The 10,889-nt window shown below is 46.6% G+C and overlaps 1 long non-coding RNA gene across 1 annotated transcript; it reads left to right on the top strand.

Annotated features, from left to right (window-relative positions):
* The first annotated feature begins 382 nt into the window (after nt 1-382).
* Nucleotides 383-2,224, top strand: LOC148097299 (uncharacterized). Its single transcript, XR_015716825.1, has 7 exons — nt 383-524; nt 636-785; nt 955-1,098; nt 1,196-1,343; nt 1,460-1,525; nt 1,773-1,951; nt 2,049-2,224. It is a non-coding gene; the product is annotated as an uncharacterized LOC148097299 (long non-coding RNA).
* The last annotated feature ends 8,665 nt before the right edge of the window (nt 2,225-10,889 follow it).

The raw sequence follows: 10,889 nt of genomic DNA, 5'->3' as shown, positions 1-10,889 counted from the left end.
GATGCTGACCCCTGACTTAAGCCACCAGGTCAACACAAAACAAATACAGAAAAATTATTGACAGAAAAATGGAACGGTTACTTTCAAGGCTACAGGTGAAGGTGACTGGGTGTGTAAAAGCAAATATGCATCAGACTGACAAAGAACAGAGTGTTAAAAGATTTAAAACTTTAACTTTATGTGCAAAACTGAACTTACTGATAACACACACTAGCCATTTGAACACATGTAACTGTAATGAACCAAATAAAACAGAAAAATGCAGGCAGCACTCATTATACTGTGTATAACACAGCATGGGGTTGTATTTTTTTCTTTTCAGATGCTCCTGTCACTCCATTTCCCAGGTCATCATAGCACTCCCACACACATGGAGCTCTCCTGCAGTATGCAGTGTAATGCCCCAAACCGTCAGTGGTCATCTTTCCATGGAAAGCAATTAATGCCCTCAAAGTGAACGACTTTCCTTGGAGAACCAGGTTGGAGGGAAATTCATTCAGTGGAAATTCTGTTTGGTTTGCAAGGTCAGTATCAATCCACACGATATCTCCAATGTTGTAGCTGTGAGTAACTGTCCCTGCACAGAGCTCATTTCCTGTGGTGCTGTCTTCTGTTTTGAATTCTGATGGACACAGAGATGGATTGGAGAGTGGCCTGAGGCAGGTAGACTCAGGTAGGCCAAGTCCTGCTTCCACAGCCGTGCCAAGATGAGCCATACCAGACTCTTTGAGGACAGAGATGGCAGGAGAAACAAATGGCACTTCCCTTGTCATCCCTTTGCTGAGGTAGCAGTGCTGTGAAGAGCAGTGTTTGGTAAAATAAACACTTGAGATGTTCCTCATTGTCTTAGCAATTACAGCGGAGATATTGCACTGAGCATCGATTTGGATCGCACCAGACCTCAAGGAGACAGCTTCAAACATCACACTAAGCAGCTCTGCTCTCCTTCTGTAGGTTTGTTGGGTCACACCATCTGTGGCAATGGCTTTCACCAGCTGCAGGACTGGGTTTTCACTGTCTTTCAGAACAGCATTTTGAAATGTGGAGCTGTCACAGAAGGCACAACATAGGCACTGAAAAAATGCATCAAATGCACAGGTATTGAGCACAGAGATTGTCGATTCCACTAATCTAATAGGCTGATGGAGGTTTCCATTTTTTAATAATCCCACTTTCACTCTTTTGGCCCCAAAAGTTTCATCTGCATGGAGCCATTCGGTACATGAAGAGAGGTAGGAAGTCCTCTTCCTTTTTTTGGGTGGAACAGCTAGGCCCCTCCAGTTCTCAACTGCATCCCCATCAGCCGGAAGAATGTTTGTGGCAGCATCAGATCCCACAAACGGGTGAGCATCCATTTTTATTTTGTCTTCTGCACTGTGAGTCGTCATGGATCCAGAATTGGCATCTGTGACTTTCAGTGATCCCACTGTTGCCTCATCTTTGACCTTTTCTTTTGCAGAACAAATCCGCATATTTCCCTCGATGAAGGAAAGATGACGAGCAATGAAGCGATCGACTCGAACAGGCAAGTTTTCATGTTTGAAAAGGCCATGTTTTATGTTTTTGAATTCAGCTTCAACAGTGGCTGAACTTGCTGTGATGCTGGTGCTTTGGAAGAGAGGGACCATTATTCCTGTCCAGAGTGGCAAGTAACTTGCCAGTCTTATTATATGAGGAATAATCTCAGGGAGAAAGTGAATATTATCTCTATCCCCGTTTGCTGCAGCAAGTGACCTGCTCTCCTCACATATTTCTGTTACCCACTGTCGTAGGTCAGTCTGGATCTCATCCACTGAATCCACTCTCTCACTTTCCTCCATCTGTTCATCTGGAATGATGGAGTCTTGAGCAATTTGGGCTTTCAAGTATTTCTTGCACCTTTCTGAAGGAAGAGGGGCTCCAGAACTGTCATCACCTTCTGCCTCACTGAGGGCCACAACAGTGATAGCATGTAGGAGCTGTTTTGCATGGTCCAAACATTGAGACTGAAGAAGTTTTGCTAATGACCTGACAAAGAAATCTTTAACACGATGTGTTTTCTTCTTCAGGCAGTCCCACTGGCATATCATCTTGATGCAGTGCGCAACATCAACCCTGATAAAACAAGGGGGGAGTTTGGCAGACTGGGTTCCAAGAAGGACATGAAAGCATTCATTAAGATAGGACTTCAGATCAGGATGAGGAGTGAAAGCCTTGACCAGAGCTCCCAGAATTGCCAGAGAAAAGTCACTCACAGCTTCCTTTGGCACAGGTGCACCTGCACGAGTCCATTCTGTCAACCAGTTTGCGATGGCATTAACATCATGTTTCTCTGACAGCATTTGCACCACCGGGACACTGGGGCATTTTTTTCTTTCAGAATACCTTGATAAAGGAAGATATGGCCAGATTTGCCATTTGGTCTCAGCAGTTTTTTCACTACTGAACCGGTTGCATCAAAACACACAGTTGGGGGAGATTTTTTTGACAATGTCTTATAAACATGCATCTGTGTTTGACTCCAGTAGTGACAGAAAAACCTGTCCAGTCCAATATCTCGGATGCTACCACTGTGAGGAACACTATATTTTAACAATTGCAGAGATGCAATGGGGTCCTTATCTCCTAATTCCAAGTCTTTTCTCTCTTGTTTGGCTTTTCGCAGAGTGGCCAAATTTGGAAGGTGGCTTGGCTCAGGATCTCCAACATCCATCAGATCTGCTGCCCTTGCTGACCTCCATACAGCTGGTTCCATTCTGCCCTCACACAGCTCTTTAGCGATCTGTTCACGCAGGTTTCCAGACATGAACCGCTTGGAGTGGCCAGTGTGCAGGGAGAGATCTGTATTTCTCATGAAACACTGGAGCACCATTGGACTATTAATTGCTGGCTGTCTGTCACATGACATTTCTAACTGGCCATGACACTCCTTACAGTCGCCTCTGATGTCCAGATAATTATTGTTGACAGTTGGATGGACCTTTGCTCTACGGAACACAAGTGTACATGTATTTTTGATCTTCTTCCATATAAGATCGTTGATTATATGAGTCCAAGTGCCAGGTTTCAAAATTGTGTATTCCCTTTTTTGGGTAGGAGAAAACTTGTCATTGTATTCAACCTTTTCAGGAATAAATTTAACCCAGTCCTCAAAAGGGACTTCTAGTTCAAAAGCTTGACAGTTTTCTTGTCCAGCAGAAATGCAATGTGAATCTAACTCTCCTTCACTATTACTTTCCTGATCACTGATTTCCAAAACTGACCAGATGTTGTGTCTATTTAGCTTCACAAAAGTGTACAGGGCCTTTGCTGACATCTTGTCTTCTAGCTGCTGACTGAGCTCTTTCCAGACTGATGCAGCTGGAGTGGCTATTTTGCCATTTTGGACTATGGCCTCTTTTGAATTGCAAAGAACTGCAAAAATGGAAACCTTGTCTACAGATGGCTTTCGAGGCATCTAAATAAAAAAAACAAAAACACTATGATTATGATGGAGCAAAACATGATTTCTGACCTATATATACAGCCAGGAGCAACCCCTCCCCCAAGTTCTCCACCAATCTACACTTTCATATTTTGTGGAATTATTGTTTTTAAGATGGAGCTATTGAATTTGTGAGTTTATTAAATTGAGTCTGAGTATTTAACCCATTAACATGTACTGTACAGCACTTTAGTCCAGTGTGCTACATGTTTTAAAGTGCTTTAGAAACTTTTTTCTTGGACATTTTTGAAAATGTTTAACATTGAAAAAAAATCCTTTTGATCCAGACAGTTAGCTATATCATGTATTAACTCAGTAACTAAAACCTCAGTATTTTAAATGTAAGCTTACCTTGTTCAGAAATCAGATGTAACACGCTGTTCTAAGAATCCTTCAGACACAGTAATGACAAATAATAGTTTTTTCTGCCAGAAAATGTGTATTTGATGCAAAAGACTGCTAGCTTGTTCGTTTCTCAAAAAGTGTTCATGGGAGTGTAAAATGTTCAAATGTAGTTTTCAATAAAGTTTTTTTTAATCCACTCTAAAAAAATAAATACTCAAGCATTTGCATCGTGGTTTTATGAACAAAAAGTGATTAAAGTAAAGAAATTGAAGTAAAAAAAAAAAAATACACTCATTACAAATTTAGCTGATTAAATACAACAAGAGGGTTTTTTTAACCGAACTTTATTGAACAAGTGAACACACAAAGTGAAAGGTCATTTGAAAAAGACATTTTTCAGCAGTAACACCATAACAGAATATCTCATATCATAGCAGCACAAATGCTAATTTTACCTGCACAAATTAGCACAAACGTAGCACTAAAAAAGTAGACCATTTTGGCCCGTTTTGGAGCAGTCTGGGGGGATGGTGACCTTTGAATGACCTATAAAATAAAGTTTAATATCTCGGAAACCGTAGCAGCACAAACGCTCATTTTACCTGCACAAATCTGCACAAACGTAGCACTAAAAAAGTAGACCATTTTGGCCCGTTTTGGAGCAGTCTGGGGGGATGGTGACGTCATCGGCAAAAAATATAACTTTTAATATCTCGTAAACCGTAGCAGCACAAACGCTAATTTTACCTGCACAAATCAGCACAAACGTAGCACTAAAAAAGTAGACAATTTTGGCCCGTTTTGGAGCAGTCTGGGGGGATGGTGACCTTTGAATGACCTATAAAATAATGTTTAATATCTCAAAAACCGTAGCAGCACAAACGCTCATTTTACCTGCACAAATCTGCACAAACGTAGCACTAACCGCTCCGCCTATTTGCCTTTACGTTTCAAGTGGGTGGGGGGTCAGCTTCACTCTGCTTACGCGCATACATTCACTCACATGCACGCACATAGACATGTAGGTACGCGCACGCACAGGCACTCACTTGCTCGTGCCTACACACACAGACAGTACAGAGTTTGCAGCACACCATGGGGGTTTTATGATGGGGTCGCTTCTATAAAGCTGACTGTAACAAACAAAGGAGTGAAGATTTGCAGAGTGACACCGGCCTTGCACGTCTTCCCTTCTAGAAGATGCATGCTTAAATGAAGATGAATAAAGATGAATAAAGGTTTTGTGAAAATGACTACTGAGTCCGGTGCCGTCTCTGGATGCCCGAGGAATAAAAAGAACCGGGGTGAAACTGATTTCGTAACACAGGCCAGTGTTCACTAAAGAATTGGACATTGCTAAACATCAGCACTCTGACAAGATGCAGCAGCAGATCTCAGAGAATGACTCGGCCTCTGTGTGGAAAAGTTTTAGGAATATCACCAACTACAAGCCTAAACCCCCCCACTCCACTGATGACTTGCTCTTGGCCAACACCCTTAACGACTTTTACCGCCGTTTTGACGAGCCATCAAGCAGCCTTCACACCTCCAACAGCCCCAACGATAGAGACACTTTGGACACTCATTCCCCCACCTCTCCCCCCTCCATAGAGCCATCACCCCCATCAAACACTTCACCTACAACACCCCCCTCCTCACCCCACACCAAGGAGGATTTCACACCACCTCCTCCCACTACAACTCTTCATATTCATGAAGCAGATGTGAGGAAGCAGTTTAAGAGTCTGAATGCTCGAAAAGCTCCTGGCCCAGACGTGTGTCTCCTGACACCCTCAGACACTGTGCAAACGAGCTGGCCCCAGTGTTTTCTGGCATTTTCAACTCCTCACTGCAGGCATGTCATGTGCCTGCCTGCTTCAAGTCCTCTACCATAATCCCTGTCCCCAAGAATCCAAGGATCACTGGACTAAATGACTACAGACCTGTGGCTCTGATATCTGTGGTCATGAAGTCATTTGAGTGCCTGGTTCTCTCCTACCTCAGACCCTCACGGCCCCCCTCCTGGACCCCCTGCAGTTTGCATACAGAGCCAACAGGTCTGCAGACGACGCTATCAACATGGCTCTACACTTCATCCTGCAGGATCTGGACTCCCCAGGAACCTACGCCAGGATCCTGTTTGTGGACTTCAGCTCTGCCTTCAACACCATCCTTCCAGACCATCTCCAAGGCAAGCTTTCCCAGATGAATGTGCCTGATCCCATCTGCCGGTGGATCACTGACTTCCTGACAGACAGGAAGCAGCATGTGAGGCTGAGAAAGAATGTCTCAGACTCCCGGAACATCAGCTCCCCTCAGGGCTGTGTTCTTTCTCCTCTGCTCTTCTTCCTGTACACCAACTGCTGCACCTCCACCCACCAGTCTGTCAAGCTAATCAAGTTTGCAGATGACACCACCGTTATTGGACTCATCTTGGACGGGGATGAGTCTGCCTACAGGAGGGAGGTTGAACGTCTGGTGTCCTGGTGCAGCCACAACAACCTGGTGCTGAATGCCCAGAAGACAGTGGAGATTATTGTGGACTTCAGGAAGCACACAGCCCCACTCCCCCCCATCATCCTGACTGACACCCTCATCACCTCTGTGGACTCATTCCGCTTCCTGGGTACCACCATCACCCAGGACCTGAAGTGGGAGCCCACCATCACCTCCGTCATTAAGAAAGCCCAGCAGAGGATGTACTTCCTTTTTTTTTTTTTTTTTTTTTTTTTTTTTTTGCCTGTCCCGTTTGGCTCTTTTGCCATCAGAATTATTGTCTAAAGGCGAAGAAAGATGCCCAACGGATTTTCTTTACCAAATTGACCATCCCAGCTTTGCCGTAATGGTCCATTTGATTCACCTTTTATTCTTTATTTTATTTTCACTTGCTGAATACGGGACAGACTTGACTGGGGGAAAGAAAAGGGAGAAAGAAAGAGGGAAAGAAAAACAGTTGAGAAGAGGGACGGGGGAGAAGGGCAAAAAACAAAAAACAGAATAAGCAAAAAAGAAAAAAAAAAAAAAAAAAAAAAAAATACATGTATCGATCACCTGGATCACCTGTTGAGAAAGAAAAAAGAAAACAAGCAGAAGAAAACGAGAGTAATACAATAAACAACATCACAATGATATATGGGAATATGACAGTAAATACTAAGTATTAAACATTATTGTGCAGCACGTAAGATCGACAGCACAGTGTGCATTGAGGTAGGAGCCAAAAAGGGTGTAGTTTGTGTGTGTGATCACCCGTGTGTACACCTGTGAGCATGGACGCGCTTGTTTTCTTAAAAGGTTCCCTCATGTAATGATCTGCTAGAGGGTGTGGGGGGCCACTGCCCCGTCCTCCAGGGCATGAAGCAGGTATGGAGGAGATCAAAACTCCAGACATCCAGAGGCCCCCAGAACACAAGAGACCAAGGAAGACCAACAGAGGGGCAGCCGTGCCACTGTCCCAGAAAGAGCTGAGGAGAGTCCCAGATGAGGGGTCACCCAGCAGCCACGGAGCAGAAGCCAGGGGGGGTTGCAGCGACGTGCCCGTGAGCTCCGCCGGCAGCCAGCTGTGCCTGAGTGACCGAGCCCCAGGCCGAGAGGCCGGGGGCACCCCACCTCCGAAGTGGCCCAAGCGAGCCCCAGGCTCCAGGCCCCGATAAGCAGCCGCCAAGGAGTGAGCCGGTGTGCACCCGGACGCCCACCCCCGGACACAAAGAACCACCAACGCACCGATGTCTGAGGGAGTCCGCCCCCGGCAGGGGAAGTGGTGGGGGGAGATAGGCCTCCAAACCTTGGAGGGCCTGAGCTGTCCTCAGAGAGGTGGCGTCTGATACCCAACCTGACATATGGACACAGACATACAGGCACACACAGATACAAACATCCATTCCCACCCTCATGCTCTCATATGCACTTACTCCACACTTAACCAACGTGGAGACAGACATAAAGAGACGCTGTACACACAATCACACTCCCCAAGCGTACTCTACAAACCGGGTCTAGGTACCCTTGCCCCTGGAGGGGGGAACCACACCCAGACCCAGGTTGTGTTACCCTTTTTCCCTGCGGTGGGGAGAAGCAGACCGCCCCGACTCCGCAGCAGCAGGGAGGCCCCACATTCCGGACCCCAGTCGGACGGCCAACTCCTCCTCCTAGCCCCCCTGCTCCAGCAGACCGCAGAGAACGAGGGTGAGAGAAGACTCCTAACCTCCCTCCACCCGCTCATTGTAGTGTTGATGTATGTGTGTTCTAAGGTGCATTTAAAACCCAGGAGGGCATGGAGCTACCTGCCAGAGAGCAGCAGGTAAGCGCATAGTCCCTCCTGCTAGCCCTCAATGTCTACGTGTATTTAAAATTGAGAGGTGGGCAACGACGCCAGGGGTGAGGTGTACATCCTGATGGTAATTGAGATTCCGTGTAGCGTGCCCACCCCCAAGATCCTATATGTATGTGTAATGAGAGTGTGAGTAATGTGAATGTCTAAGTTGCGGGATAAAATTGAGGCAGAGGCAGCCAGAAGGGGACAGAGGGGGGGGTTACCTCCTCTGCACCCTGGTGACACACCCCTACTCCAAGGCCCTGCATGTGTGGGTGGTTGTGGTGGAGCGGGAAGAGGGAGGCAGCTGGAGATGGGGAGGGAAGGAAGGGAGGGGCAAGTGACCCCTCCCTGGGGCCAGCTCCCCCGCTGACCCCAGTAGGCACCCCCATACTCCGCGACCCGCCAGGGGAGGGGGGCCCAGGCCCATCCGAACCGGGGCCCAGTGCAGCGGCGCCGCCCGGCCCCACAGAGCCCGGGGCAGTCCACCCAACCCCACCACAGAGAAAACTGCACCCACCCCATCATCCACTCATCTTCCAGACTACATAAGACAATAGACGCCCAGGCTGAGATCTTCCTCCACCTCTCCTGTATCTCCCCCTCTTGCAGAGAGAGTTCCTGAGAGAGGAAAGCTCCTGCAAGATGTGACAACCCCCCCCCCCCCCCCCCACCAGTTGAAGAGCCCCCCAGGTGGCTCGGCGCACCGGCAGCACCCCGCGCCAGTGGTGGGCCCCCATATACCCACCGGCCCACAACCCCGGCAACACACCAACCAGGACCCAGGCCCCCGAGGCCCGGCCAGGGCCCCAGGCCAGAGCCGGAGCGCCCCCAGAACCTCACGCCCGTCCCGGACCCACCCAGGGGCAGCCAGGCTACCAGGTCAGTAACCCCCGTCCGTCAGCACAGACCCTCCCCTAGCCCCGCTGCACGTAGCCACGAGGAAACCGTCACCTAAGAGCCAACAGAGCCCCTAATTGGCCATGACCGCTACCCCGGGTTGAGCCCCCCAAGGAAGATGCTCCCGAGGAACCCCCCGACGCCCTAAGCCTGACCCTACCCCCACACCAATCACAACAGTGAAGGCGAGACCAAAATATGACCCCCCACCCCCACTAGGTGATGGAGCTGATCAGAGGAGCCCAGAGCGATTGATCTGATGTGGTGGCAGAGGCTGTATCAAGACTAATGTAATCTAATAGATAATTTCTATATTGGTTAGAATTAAGATTGTTTTTATTTTTCCAGTTCATGAGGACTGTTTTCTTGGCTATGCATAGGGCAGTGAAAACCATATGGGCTATATTCTTTTCTGAAGTGACATTATCTAAGCTGCCCAACAAACACACTAAGGGGGAAGTTGGAATGTTACATTTCAGACACTTTGATAAGTCTTCACATATCTCGCGCCAAAACTTCTGAACTGGTGGACAGAACCAAAGAGCATGGATATAATTGTCCGGTGAATTGGTTTGGCAGTGTGAGCAGTTGTTGGTAGATGCAAAGCCCATCTTGAACATCCGATGACCTGTATAGTGCACTCTATGTAGTATTTTGTATTGAATTAATTGAAGACTGGGATTTTTGATTAGATGAAAGGTTTTTAAGCAAATCTGAGACCAGAAGTTTTGGTCTAAGTTAACTGATAAATCCGCTTCCCATTTTGCAATAGGAAGTGATATTGATTCATCTATTTTAGAAAGCATTCTGTATATTTTGGATAGTAGTTTGGGGGTTTTAAGAGTAAAAAATTGAACCACACTTGGTGGTGTTTGTAGTTCAACTTGACCCGGTTTAAATTTCTTTTTTATTATGGATTTAATTTGTTGATATTCTAAAAATCTTTTCTTGTTGATCCCATATTGTGTAACTAGTCTGTCAAATGAAATAAATTCTGTTCCTTCTAGTATATGTTCTACATATTTGATTCCTTTACCATTCCAATCTGAAAAGTTTATCATATTATTGTTTTGTAATATGTCAGGGTTGTTCCAGATAGGTGTACGTTTGCATGGGATTAATGAAGACTCTGTCAACTTCAGAAACTCCCACCATGCTGTCAGAGAAGAGCTGATGTTGATGCTTTTGAAGCATTCATGTCGTTGGATGTTTGAGCTGATAAATGGTAGATCTGAAATCTCTAGATTATTGCAAAGTGCTTGTTCTACATCTAGCCAAGGTTCATCTAAAAGGGTATGTTTTAGCCATCCTGAGATAAACTGAAGCCTGTTGGCTAAGAAGTAGTGCTGAAAGTTAGGTAGTTCTAATCCTCCTTTATCCTTGGTCTTTTGTAGTGTTTTTAAGCTTATACGTGGGGGCTTATTTTTCCAAAGGAATTTGGACATATATGAATCTAGAGATCTGAACCAATCTTGCGGCGGTTTAGTTGGGATCATTGAGAATAAATAATTTATTTTTGGTAATACCATCATTTTTATAGCAGCAACCCTTCCCATGAGTGATATGGATGTACTTCCTGATGCAGCTGAAGAAATTCAACCTGCCAACACGGACGATGATGCAATTCTACACTGCAATCATCGAGTCCATCCTCACCTCCTCCATCACTGTGTGGTACGCTGGAGCCACCATCAGGGACAAACAGAGGCTGCAGCGTGTTGTGTGCTCTGCTGAGAAGGTGATTGGCTGCAGACTCCCATTTCTGCAGGACCTGTACACCTCCAGGACACTGGGGCGTGCAGCTCGGATCTCAGCTGACCCTTCTCACCCTGGACACAGTCTGTTTGACCTGCTCCCCTCAGGCAGGAG

Source organism: Neolamprologus brichardi, chromosome 18 (assembly GCF_056152115.1).
Source record: "Neolamprologus brichardi isolate AB-2024 chromosome 18, ASM5615211v1, whole genome shotgun sequence".
Taxonomy (NCBI): Eukaryota; Metazoa; Chordata; class Actinopteri; order Cichliformes; family Cichlidae; genus Neolamprologus; species Neolamprologus brichardi.
This window is presented reverse-complemented; position numbering and strand designations above follow the sequence as displayed.